Genomic DNA, 11,365 nt, shown 5'->3' with positions numbered 1-11,365 from the left:
GGGGCGTATGGAGGATCTTTATATTGTTCTTGCAACTCTCTGTACTCTTACATTTTTTCTAGATAAAAAGATTTTTAAAAAATCTATTCAAAACAAACCAACTCCATTCAAAAAACACAAACTCCATTCAAACCAGGAGTCTCCTGAAGTTGGGGACCTTGATCCTGCTCTTTTCCCCCAGCATCGTCAACGGCCATATCACCCTGAACGCGCCGGATCTCGTCTTTTCTCCCAATATTGGCCCCAGTCTGGCCCAAGGCGGACCCTCCGCCGGTGTCCTGGGTGTACAGGGCAAAATTAGGGGAACAGGTGGCAATCGGAAAGGCCGAAGCCCGCCGCTTAGGGACATTCCTCAGCCCCCGACATTTTCTGATCTGACAGCTGGAGCGGCCGCGGGAGTGACTCACACTCGCTGGGCTCCCTGGGCGGAGGGGAAGCCCCGCCCCGCAGAGAGGACCTCGGCCAGCAGGTGCCGCTGTTGAGCCAGCTCTGGCAGCGCTTGGCCAAGGCTCAGCCGGAATCTGGAACTGGTTCGTCAGTGGGGTGTCTTCCAGAACCCGGCCCACTGGGATCTGAAAGCAGCCTCGCTCATCCTTGCCCGTGTCTAGCTTCTCATTCCCAGGCCCTCAGCTTCCCCGCACCCCTCCCCCACCTTGGATACCCCAAGGCAGCTCCCATGCCTGACGCCTGGTGGAGGAGGGGACAGGATAAGCCGGAAGAGGCTTCAGCCCCTGGCCTGAGTAGCAAATTAATCCTTCGGTTTTCTCTGCCCCATCATCTTTCCTCCCCTTTCACTCCTCCTCCCTTTCATTCCTCCTCCCCCACCTCTCCCACCTCCTCCTCCTCTTTCTCCTCTTGAGCAGCACCAGGTTTTCAAAACAAACACACACCTCCTCAGCCCATCCCCAGCCTGCCTGGGCCTTTCTCCAAGAGTTGTTTCTCCCAGATTCCTTCTGCTGGGTCCAAGGATCAGGATGGAGATAGGAAGGGGGTGACAGTGCAGAGAGCGGTGGGGAGATGGCCTGTCATGTTATTTCTTCCTGTGTAGGAAGAAGTTGCTGCCACAGCCAACTCTGAAGTCGAGTGGGCTGGGGTGGGAGCAGGGTGGGGAGGTCTTCCTTCCCTGGGATGGTGGAGCTGGCCCTTTGCTCCAGTTCTCCCCTGGCCCTCCCAGACTCAGGGTGAAGAGGGACTAGAGAGGTCACTTTATCCATCCCCCTGGCTCCAGGAAGGACCATAACTGAATGAAGGTCTCCTAGTCCTATATGTTCACTAATCCCTTCAACAATCCTTCACTGAGCGCCAGCTCTGTGTGAGGTACCAGGAGCTTAACCTAATGCCAGCACCTTAAATCCTCACTAGGACCATTGAAGATGGTCACTAATATTCTACATGGACTTGCGTGAAGATGTAGTTCAAGCCAGCGCTCCTCTGTGTCTCCTCCTGACTCACCCGGTTGATTGATGTTGGTCTCATTTAGCTTTGGGGCCACCACTGCATCTCACATAATGTCTCTCTGAATCTGTCTCTCTGTCTTCCAGTGATGTGTCTTCACGGGTCCCCTACCCCTACCATAGTGGGCCCCAGACCACAGCCACTGGGGACAGTGAAGCTTGGGTGCTCTAGCTCTTATTATGGGGCCTTGAGGAAGTTCCTTAACTTCTTCAAGTTCAATTTTCTCATCTATAAAACAGGGTTAATGGTAGTATCCTCCACGGGTAGGACACGATGATAAAATAGGAAGATACATATAAAGTGCTTAGCACAATAAATATGACTTTAAAAAATTACTAAAATGAAAAAAAAAAATACAAAACCAAGTGTTGGCCAAGGATGTGGAGCAAAGGAACTCTCATACTCAGTAGAGGTGGAAAACCATTGAGCAATTCCCGTTAAAGCTGAATAAACACATACAGTATGACCTGGCAATTTCACTTCTAGATATATACCCAAGGGGAGTGTGTGCACGTGTGCACCTAAAGCCTCGTAAAATAATTTCCACAGCAGTACTAATCATAATAACCAAAAACTGGAAACCTCTCCAAAGTCCAGCAGCAACAGAATGAATTAGTGCATTTGAGTATATTCATGCAATGGAATACTACACTGCGATGCAAAAAAGTGAACCACTGCCATGAGGCTTGAGAAGTTTTGGGGTGCCGGAGGTGTTATGTTTCTTTATTGAGTGTGGTTACACAGGTGTGCAGGTTCTGTGAAAATTCATTAAGCAATACACTAATGATTTATGTATTTGTATAAATGTTATACTTCAATTAAAAGTTTACGCTAATATAAAGAAGGCAAATGAATTGAGCTACTCATATCACAAATCAATCCTGAAATGTTTTTGAGTAAAGAGTAAATTATTAAAAGATTTGGGTCTCTTAAGACCCAATGAAATGATAAGATTTCATAGAAATGTTAAAAGTACCTACCACTACATTCATTTAAGTGTACATTCCTAGGTACTACAAATAACAGACGTGCAGGCGGATGATGAACACCAAATGCAGAACAGAGATTTCCACTTCAGTGGGAGAGAGGGAACTGAGGCATGCACAGGGGACTTCGAATGTTTTTCTAGCTTTGTTTCTTAAACCAGGAGGCTTTTATCATGGGTGTTTATTTATTATTCTGTATACTTTATGCTTTTCTAATTGCCTGACATATCTCATAGTTAAAAGTACTCCTCAGCATTTAAAAAAAAAAAAAAATGGGAGAGGAGGGAAATCAGGTCTTTTCTCTTTGTCTTTCTAGCGCTAACCAAGTGCCTGATACTCAACAAATGTTTGGTAAATGAAAGATCATTCAGCTGGTAAAAGCTGCAGAGCCAGGGTTCAATGCCAGGTCTTCCCATACCAGATCCTAAGTCCAGGGCATTCCTGATACTCTGCTTCCCACCCTGCCACAGTCAAGGCAACTGTGGGGGGTTGGGGGACAGCAGTAATGGCGGTCTCAGCCTCACTCTGCACTCTCTGAATCTGAACTGAATTATGGAGCCCAGAGAGGGAACAAAACAACTTCATTAATCAAAAGTCTGCAAATTCAGAATGCGGTGGCCTAAATTTCTACAAATCATCCTACCAAAATCTTTTAATAACTTGATCTTTATCCAAAAACCTTTTAAAGATGTATCTATATGAGAGCTCGATTCATTTGTTTTTCTTATATGAGTACATTTGTCCTCTTCCTGGGTCAAAAAAGCCTAGGTCTGGTCAAAACAGGATTGCAGACCCTATTTGGTGCAAAAGAACAAACAGCCTTCAGTACATTCTTTGTGTGCAAAGAGATGCCACTAATTGCAGGCCCCTTTTATCTGTTTGTTAGGCCTTACATGGAACACAGCTTCTGAGAGAAGTGCTTCTCACTCCTTAAAACCCACCAAAGCATGCCCAGCCCTGAGAGGGGCTTCCAGGAGTGCAAACCAGGGGCTGCTTCTGTGGCCATAAGCAGAGTTAGCCGAATAATGAACACACGGGAGGGGAAGCATATACGCTTTGAGGGGTGTTTTTAAGGAAGATAAATTGGTCCTGCTTCTGTGGGAGGCTGATTATTCACTTACCTTCAATCATAGCCAAGAGTGTGAAGAGTTGTGAATGACACTGGTGGTGGCTGAAGCTTAGAGAAGCCTATTGGGCCATCCATCCCATCAAGGCACACCTGTCTGCACAGCAGACTTCTCACCCTTACTGATACACATTAAAGCAAGGTCTCTACTTGTCAACACTGGGGAAGGTAGTGGTGTACTGTACTTTGTGGTAATAAAATAACAATTCCCTTCAAAAACACTCTCATTCAGACTTCATTCAGACTGTCCTCTTGCTACCAGCACCCTCCCTCCCTCCCCCAGGCAGGCTGAATTCAATTAAACAGTTATTCATTCACTCATTTACCTACTTAATATTGAATAAAAGCCCATTTGGGCCAGCCAGTGTGTCAGATGCTGGGGTGATGAAGATGACTGAGAGGGTCCCTCTCTTTAGATTCTCAGTCAAGCTAACAAATAATTATGACTCCATGTGATTAGGGCAATGACAGAGGGAAATACAGTAGTAAACCCTCAAGGAGCGTGGAGCTGGCTGTTTATCTGCCTCTCCAAACTCCTCCTTTTCACCTCCTCCACAGGTACCCAGGTTTCCAGCCATGCCTAACACTGCTTCCCAAACGGATTCCTCTGACTCTTTGCTCTGCTGTTCTCTCTGTTAGTGACACCTTTCCCCACTGCACCTGACTGCAAACCCCTGCTCCTCCTCCAAGATTCAGCTCAAAATGATAAACTCCAAATTCAGGCAGGTGGTTCGTCTTCGAGAATACTATCAGGGAGGAAACGCCTGGGGATTATTTTTTTAATGTTTATTTCCTAAGCAGGAGGTTTATTACGTTATTATATATGCTTTTCTGTGTCTGAAATATTTCATCATAATATGTTTTCCAAATAGATTCAGTTCAAGCTACACCTCCACCTTGATCCCCACCTCCTGCTACATTTCCTTGTCAAGAATCAAGCTCAAAAATTCCCATCAGTCAAAAAGAACTTTGTGTTTCTAAAGATGCATGAAAAATGATCGTCTCCCGTTTAGCATCCTGGTTCCCTCTAAGGTGCGAAATGCAATTGGAGAGCAATATGATACTGGGGCTTCAACAATAATAGCAGTGTTGCTATTTCTTAAACTAGTGGTGGGTACATAGGTGTTTATGTCTAAAATATCATAGAATAAATTAAACATTTGAAAAGCAACTCTGTTCAGAGCGAGAGGGACAGGAAGGAAGAAGGAGGAGAGAAGGAGCTTTAGAGAAGCTGGACCAGGTGGAACAAAGAGGTGGCTCTCTGCTAGGCATGAAGGGCCCATTGAGTAATCAGGCTTGACTTGCAGGCACAGAGCAGAGAGCAGTGAAAAAGGCACTAGGCTGTGTCTCCCTGTAGTGAAATGGGGATCTCATCATATCACTCAAATAAACTCAGAGTGACTCATAAACAAGAGCTGGTAGTATTACATTTTTAAAAAAAACTATAGATAAAAAAAACCCAAAAAAACAAAAGAGAGTAAGCTCCATGAGAGCAGAGACTATGTCCATCGAGTTCACTGTGCTGTCCCCAGTGCCTGGCACAATGCCTGGCACAGCATGGACACCCAATGTTATGAACTGAATTGTGTCCCCTCAACAAAAAAGATATGTTGAAGTTCCAATACCTCAGAATGTAACCTCATTTTGGAAATAGGGTCATACATAGGTAATCAGGTTAAAAGAAGGTTATTAAGGTGGGTTCTAATCCAATAAGACTAGTGTCCTTATGAAAAAGGGAAGTTTGAACACACACACACACACGGAGGTAAGACAGAGAATTGGAGGTTGCATCTTCAAGCCAAGAAATGCCAAAGATTACCAGCAAACCACCAGAAGCTAAGAAGAGGCAAGAAAGGCTCCTTCCCCTACAGGTTTCAGAGAGAGCATGGCCCTGCTCACACTTTGATTTCAGACTTCTAGCCTCCAGAATTGTGAAACAATACTTTTTTGTTGTTCCAAGCCACCCAGTTTATGGCAGCTTGTTATGGCAGCTCTTGAAGACTGATATACCCAGTGAATCTCTGTTGGATAAACAAATAGTGCTGTTGGTGCTCCTAGTGAGACATGGCATCTTGGCCAGGAGAGGAGATGTGTGTGTCCAGACAGGCTAGGTGCCTGGAGATATGTGTGTCCAGGGGAAGGTGCCTGTCCTGTTCTGTGGTGGGTAGGGAGCTGCAATGGACGGAACAAGGCAAGATTTGAACCCGGGTAATCCAATGCCAAAATCTGTACTCTTAATCTCTACACTAGAGAAGCCCAGGAAGGTCTGGAGCACCCACCCTTTCCTAGCCTCCAAGTGGCCTCCTCCTTCTCTATCTTGGCTCTGGGTAAGTAAGAAGAAATGAAGCAGGGGACAGTCAAGAAGGCACTAAAAAGGGAAGCAAAGATAGCATTTGATTCTGGAACTCCCGGCAGACTCATACACAGCACTGCTCACAGGTGGAAGCCAGCAGCAGGAGGCCTGGGTAAACCCCCAGTTGGAGGTCCCCTGCCCAGATGGACAGAAGTCATCATCACACACATACACAGGGTGGGTGGATGTACTGCTGTGGCAATGAAGCAACAGCTCTTTGCTAGGCAGATCTTCAGAATCTGATTGCTGGATGCCCTCAGCATGTTTTCTGGTCTCACATTGTCCTTCCTCATGAGTTCTGGTACCACCGGTGATGGAGGTCAGAAATCTCTGGAGACAGTGTGACCGTCCCCCCGCCCCCAGCTAATTGGTGGAAATTCCTCCTTCCTCTTTAACCTGAGCTTTGACCATCTTCCGGTCTGCCCTCCAAGGGTCCCTGACACTCTGACTCCCTGTCTGGCATCTGCAAACTGGAGGTTATGCCCTTTTGGAGTCCTCCTAAGGATGCGGGCAGCTGAGAGGTACCTCACATGGGGACTCCAGGCCACAGGCACTGGGCAGAGAGAACATTTGGAGTTCTTAGAACGCTGGTTCTCAACCCTGGCTGCACGGGAGTACCCTCTGGGGAGACTTAAAGAATTTCTGGGGGTTTCACCCAGACATAGGAACTTTAAAAATGTTTCCTGGGCAATTCTGATGGGCAGTTGAGTTGAGACACAATCATTTATTGGACAAAGGATTTCTGCAAGGAGGGGGAACCTGGACTCCAGATGGATGGAAAGCAGCAGAGAAGCGATCGTATCAAAGGCTTCTAGAAAAGAAGAACGGTAGTTGCCAGGGGCTGAGGGGAAGGGGGAAGGGGGAATTATTACTCAGTGGGTACAGAGTCTCAGTTTGAGAAGATGGAAAGAAACAAGTTCTAGAGCTGGATGGTGGTGATGGTTGCACCACAATGTGAAAGTACTTAATGCCACAGAACCGAGCACTTAAAATATGGTCAAAGAATGTGAGACTTAGATATTTAATCCCACCTAAAGATAGGATAGTGAATTAGGTAACATCTAGAAATCTCTCACATGCTTACTTTCAAGATACCTATACCTATGTCTATATCTGCATTACTAATTCTCTCTATATGAAGATAAAGAACAAAGACATGGCATTAAAGACCAAGGCTAAGATTATCCACACCCTCCTATTCCCAATTACTGTGTTCAGATGCGAAAGTTGAACAGTCGAAGGAAATTATTGAAAAAAAATTATTCATTCAAAATATGGTACTGGAGGAGAGCTCTACATTCCCCTGGCCTATCAGAAAGACACACAGTGGATCCTAGAGCAAACTAAGCCTGAGACATCGTGGGAGGCAAAAATGACAAAACTGAAGCTGTCCTACTTCGGGCACACCATAAGAAGGCCGAGTTCCTTGGAAAAGGCAATAATACTAGGAAAAATAGAAGGTGACAGGAAAAGAGGAAGACCAAATAGGAGATGGACTGACTCCATCAAAGAAGCCACAGGCATGAGTCTACAGGAGCTGAGCAGGGCTGTTGAGGACACTCATTCATTCATAGGGTCTCCAGAAGTCAGAGCCAACAAAACGGCACTTAACTCACATATAAAGATATAAAGATATGCTTTGGGGACGGGCACAAGCTGCTTTTAAATATATTCTAGAAAAATTAAAAATCTAAGAATATCCAAGAATCTTTAGTAAAAGAAGGGTGATGAGAGAAAATAGAGCTATCAGATAGTAAGGCACATTATGCAGTTACAGTAAACAGAAACCATGTGATTGGTTTCTCTCTAAATGAGATAGAAAACTGGTGGAATAGAAAACTCACGAAAGAATGTATAAAGGTAATTTATGATAAACATGGAATTTCAAATCATAGTAAAAAGAATTTTGCAATAGTATCGAGATCACACTTGTGTAGCGATTTAGGGGATTAAAAAAAAAAGTCCTCAAGCATCTGGAGCTCAGGGGCGGAGGGAGAAGCAGCTGAGGAGCCCTGCCCTAGAGGCCAGGGAAGCAGGAGGGGTTCAGGGGGGATCCTGGGAGTGGGGTGAGTCCAGGGAGGAGTGATGCCTGGGGCTACAAACATGTGAATTACCAGTGAGGACAGTTGGATTAGGGACCCAGAGAAAAAAGATCCTCTTGTCCAAAGGCCCAGGAGGGAAATGGCTGAGGCTGGGACTGAGAAGCCAAGGCAGGCAGGCCAAGCCAGAAAGGACAGTGGGGCCTGAGGACCCAATGGGAAGAGAGGGAGCCTGCAGCTTCCCCCGCAGAGGTCCTCACACTGTGGTAGAGTCTGAATGACTGAATGGGTTTGTGGGGGCCTGAGGAGAACCCCAGAGAGGGAACTGGAGGGAGTTAGAGCCAAGGGTGGGTCCAAGGGGACCTCTGTTCCTTTCTTCTCTGTGGAATGATGGCCTGTGACAGAGGTCCTGAGGCAGGAGATGGCAGGTGCCTTGAGGGCAGTTCTGGGCATCCCATTTTGGATGGGGTCCAGGGAGGATCTCTGGGACAGGTGGTCTCTGGAATGTCCATGCCTACACGCAGCCGGGACACAGTGGCCAACTGGGAGCCAGCTGCTCAGCCTGTCCCCCTGCCAGGCAAGGCCTGTGCAGTTCCTTCCTGTTTCTGGGTCCACAAAGGCCTTTCTGTTGGGGGGCAGGGGTGAACATTCAGCATGGAGAAATGGGCTAACTGAGCCCCAGGTGAAGGCAACAAAACATCTTCTTTGGGGAAGGAGGAGCCGCCTTCCCACTCCCACTTGCCCTAAAGGGTCAGGGCCCAGCCAGCTGCCTTAGCCCCCACGGAAGCTGCCATTTTAGGGAGGCCAATGGAGAGGGCAAAGAGGAAACTCCTTGCCAAAGATAAGGGGACGGGGACTGAAAAGAATTCCCACGAACCACCCCAGAATGGAGCTAGTCACTTCGGGATTATGCAATGCCCCGCAAGTAGTAAAATTTATGGCCGCTTCCATTTGAGAGCACCTCCCACTCAGCTGACAATTTTCTAAGTCCTTAACTCACTTCATCTCTTTGAAGACAGGACAGCACAATGGCCAAGCGCTCAAATAAAAGCAGACAGAACCGGCTGCAACTCCAGTGTGGCAGGCATGTGGCCTTGGGCAAGTTTCTCAACCTCTCTCTGAATCAAATTTCTTCATCTCATGCCTCTGACCCAAACCCCATGGTATGTCCCTTGGGGCCTCCTTCACTGCCTGGACCTGGCAGGGAAGAGCCAAGAAGATGGAGGAGGTATTGTATTTTTCAGGTCAAGCAGAACCATCCCAGACAGAAGCCCCCCGCTAGCCAGGGATAGGTCCTGGAGGGCCCAGAATCCTGGACTGGACTGAAGCCCCCCACCCCCTTGAATAAAGGAGGTGAGGAAGCCCTTGAGTTAGAAGCAGAACTGGAATAGATACCAGGTCTCTGTGACTCCTGGCCTAGTGCTCCCTCCATAACAGGCCCTCAGGGGATCTGTGCTTTTCCAATACGGACCCCAAGAGACTAGTCTTTCCCTCTTAGCTCTACCACCGGAATATCCTGAATAAAAAAGTCCACAGAGACAGAAGGAAGATTGGCGGTTGTCTGGGCTAGAGAAAGGAAAGAATGAAGGGCTAACAGCTTAATGAGTACAGGTTTTCCTTCTGGGGTGATGATACTGCTAGATCTAGATTGGGGTGGCAGTTGCATACACTGTGGATTTACTAAATGCCACGGAATTGTTCGCTTTAAAATGGTTAATTTCGTGTTAGGTGAATTTCACCTCAATTGAAAATAAGGGTACCTGTCTGTGGCTAAGAGATTAAAGGAATAAGAAGGGTAGGCAAGTGCCAAGTGGGGGAGGGAAGGTGAAGGAAGGGCTGAGGTGGGAGGCAGGGAGGAGGACTTGGCAGTTGTGCTTTGGGCCTCTGAGCTGTTCGCATCCTCTCAGACTTTAGACTGGAAGCTCCTTGGGGTGGGGGCAGGGACCTCACTTTTTAAGCTATTTTCAGAGCAGAGTGTCATCGCAGGTATATAGATCTTTTAAAACCTCTGACACCAATGGAATGAAATTGAACATGTTAAGCAGTGGGAAGATTACCACCACCCACACCAGGAAGCCAGAATGGCACTGAGCTGTGTGTGTGCCACTTCCAGGCAGCAGGGGCGCTGCCAAGAACTCCCAGAGCAGAGAGGGCCTGTCCATCACCCCTTGTAAGCCCCAGAGCCCCCAGAGGGCAGCACCCACCTGGCTCTGGGATGGGGGAAGGGATTGAGTGAGCACCACGGCTCCTTTGTCAGACCCAGGAAGGAGAGTGGGGCAGCTACAGGAAGTAGGGGAGTGAGGAGTTCCCTCCGGAATCTATCCTCCCCCCCCACTTCCCTCCCCTCTGCTTGCTCAGCTCCTGCACATGCTCAGTATGCCCACGAATTGGGTTGGCTGGGGGAGGGCACTGACTGGCACCCCCACTTAAAGGGCCAGTATCATCTTTGCCTGCACCCAACAGGAGCAATGGGAGCTGGTCACCCTCTTTCCTCATACTGAATTACTTCACCTCAAGACCCCCTTCCCCACTTCCTGGCAGCTTCTTCCTGCCCCCTCAGCTCCTCTGTCAGTCCCACTACCTCTCATTCCCTGACCCCACTGCAAGCAGGGTCTGTCCAGTGGACACAGGAGTTTCCACCTGGCGGGGAGGAGCCCTGGATGGGGAAAAAAGGAGGATCCCAGGCCAGGGTACACAGGGGTCATGGGAAGCTTCTGCTATCCTGTGGGCCTCCCCTGGCCCAGGTGACCAAGAAGGTCCTGGAAAGCAAATGGACATGAGAGAAGTAAGGTACTGAGCATTTGCTCTAGAAAAGCCTGGGGAGGAGAGGGGAGTGTGTCCAAGCCCGCCTTCCACCTTCCCCAGTTGAAGGGGCTGTGTGGGTGGGTGTGTGTGGCGGGGGCCTCAAGACCAGGCAGCCAGAGAGGGAAAGGGGCAGGCAAAATGAACCTATGCCTGGCTACCACCTGTAGCTAAGCTGCCCTTCCCCAGTAGTGAGCCCAGAGACCCCCCAGCTACACCCTGGGGTGGGGTGGGGGTGGGGGTCACTGAGGTCAAGGAACCAGATGGGTTCCAGGGGTGACACTCACTCTTCTTTACTAATCCCTTTCAGCCCCTCCTGACACTTTCTCAGCTCATACACTTCTTTGTTTTCTTCTTGCCCCATCCTGTCCCCCACTAGTCTTGGGAAAATTAACCCACCTGGGCGCAGCCCTAACCAAGAGCCCTTCAGCCATTGTGTGTGTGTGTGTGTGTGTGTCTGTGTGTGTATTGGAGGTGGGGAGGGCCAGCTGGCAGCTTTCCAGTTTCCAGGTTCCTCAGCCTCTGGGCCAAGCATAGCTCCTCACCTGTCCCCTCCCCTATCTGCAATTCTTGCCTATTCAGGGAAATGATGGCTCAAGCCACC

The sequence above is a fragment of the Pteropus medius genome, unplaced genomic scaffold (genome assembly GCF_902729225.1).
Source record: "Pteropus medius unplaced genomic scaffold, Ma_sr-lr_union100, whole genome shotgun sequence".
NCBI classification, from domain to species: domain Eukaryota; kingdom Metazoa; phylum Chordata; class Mammalia; order Chiroptera; family Pteropodidae; genus Pteropus; species Pteropus medius.
This window is presented reverse-complemented; position numbering follows the sequence as displayed.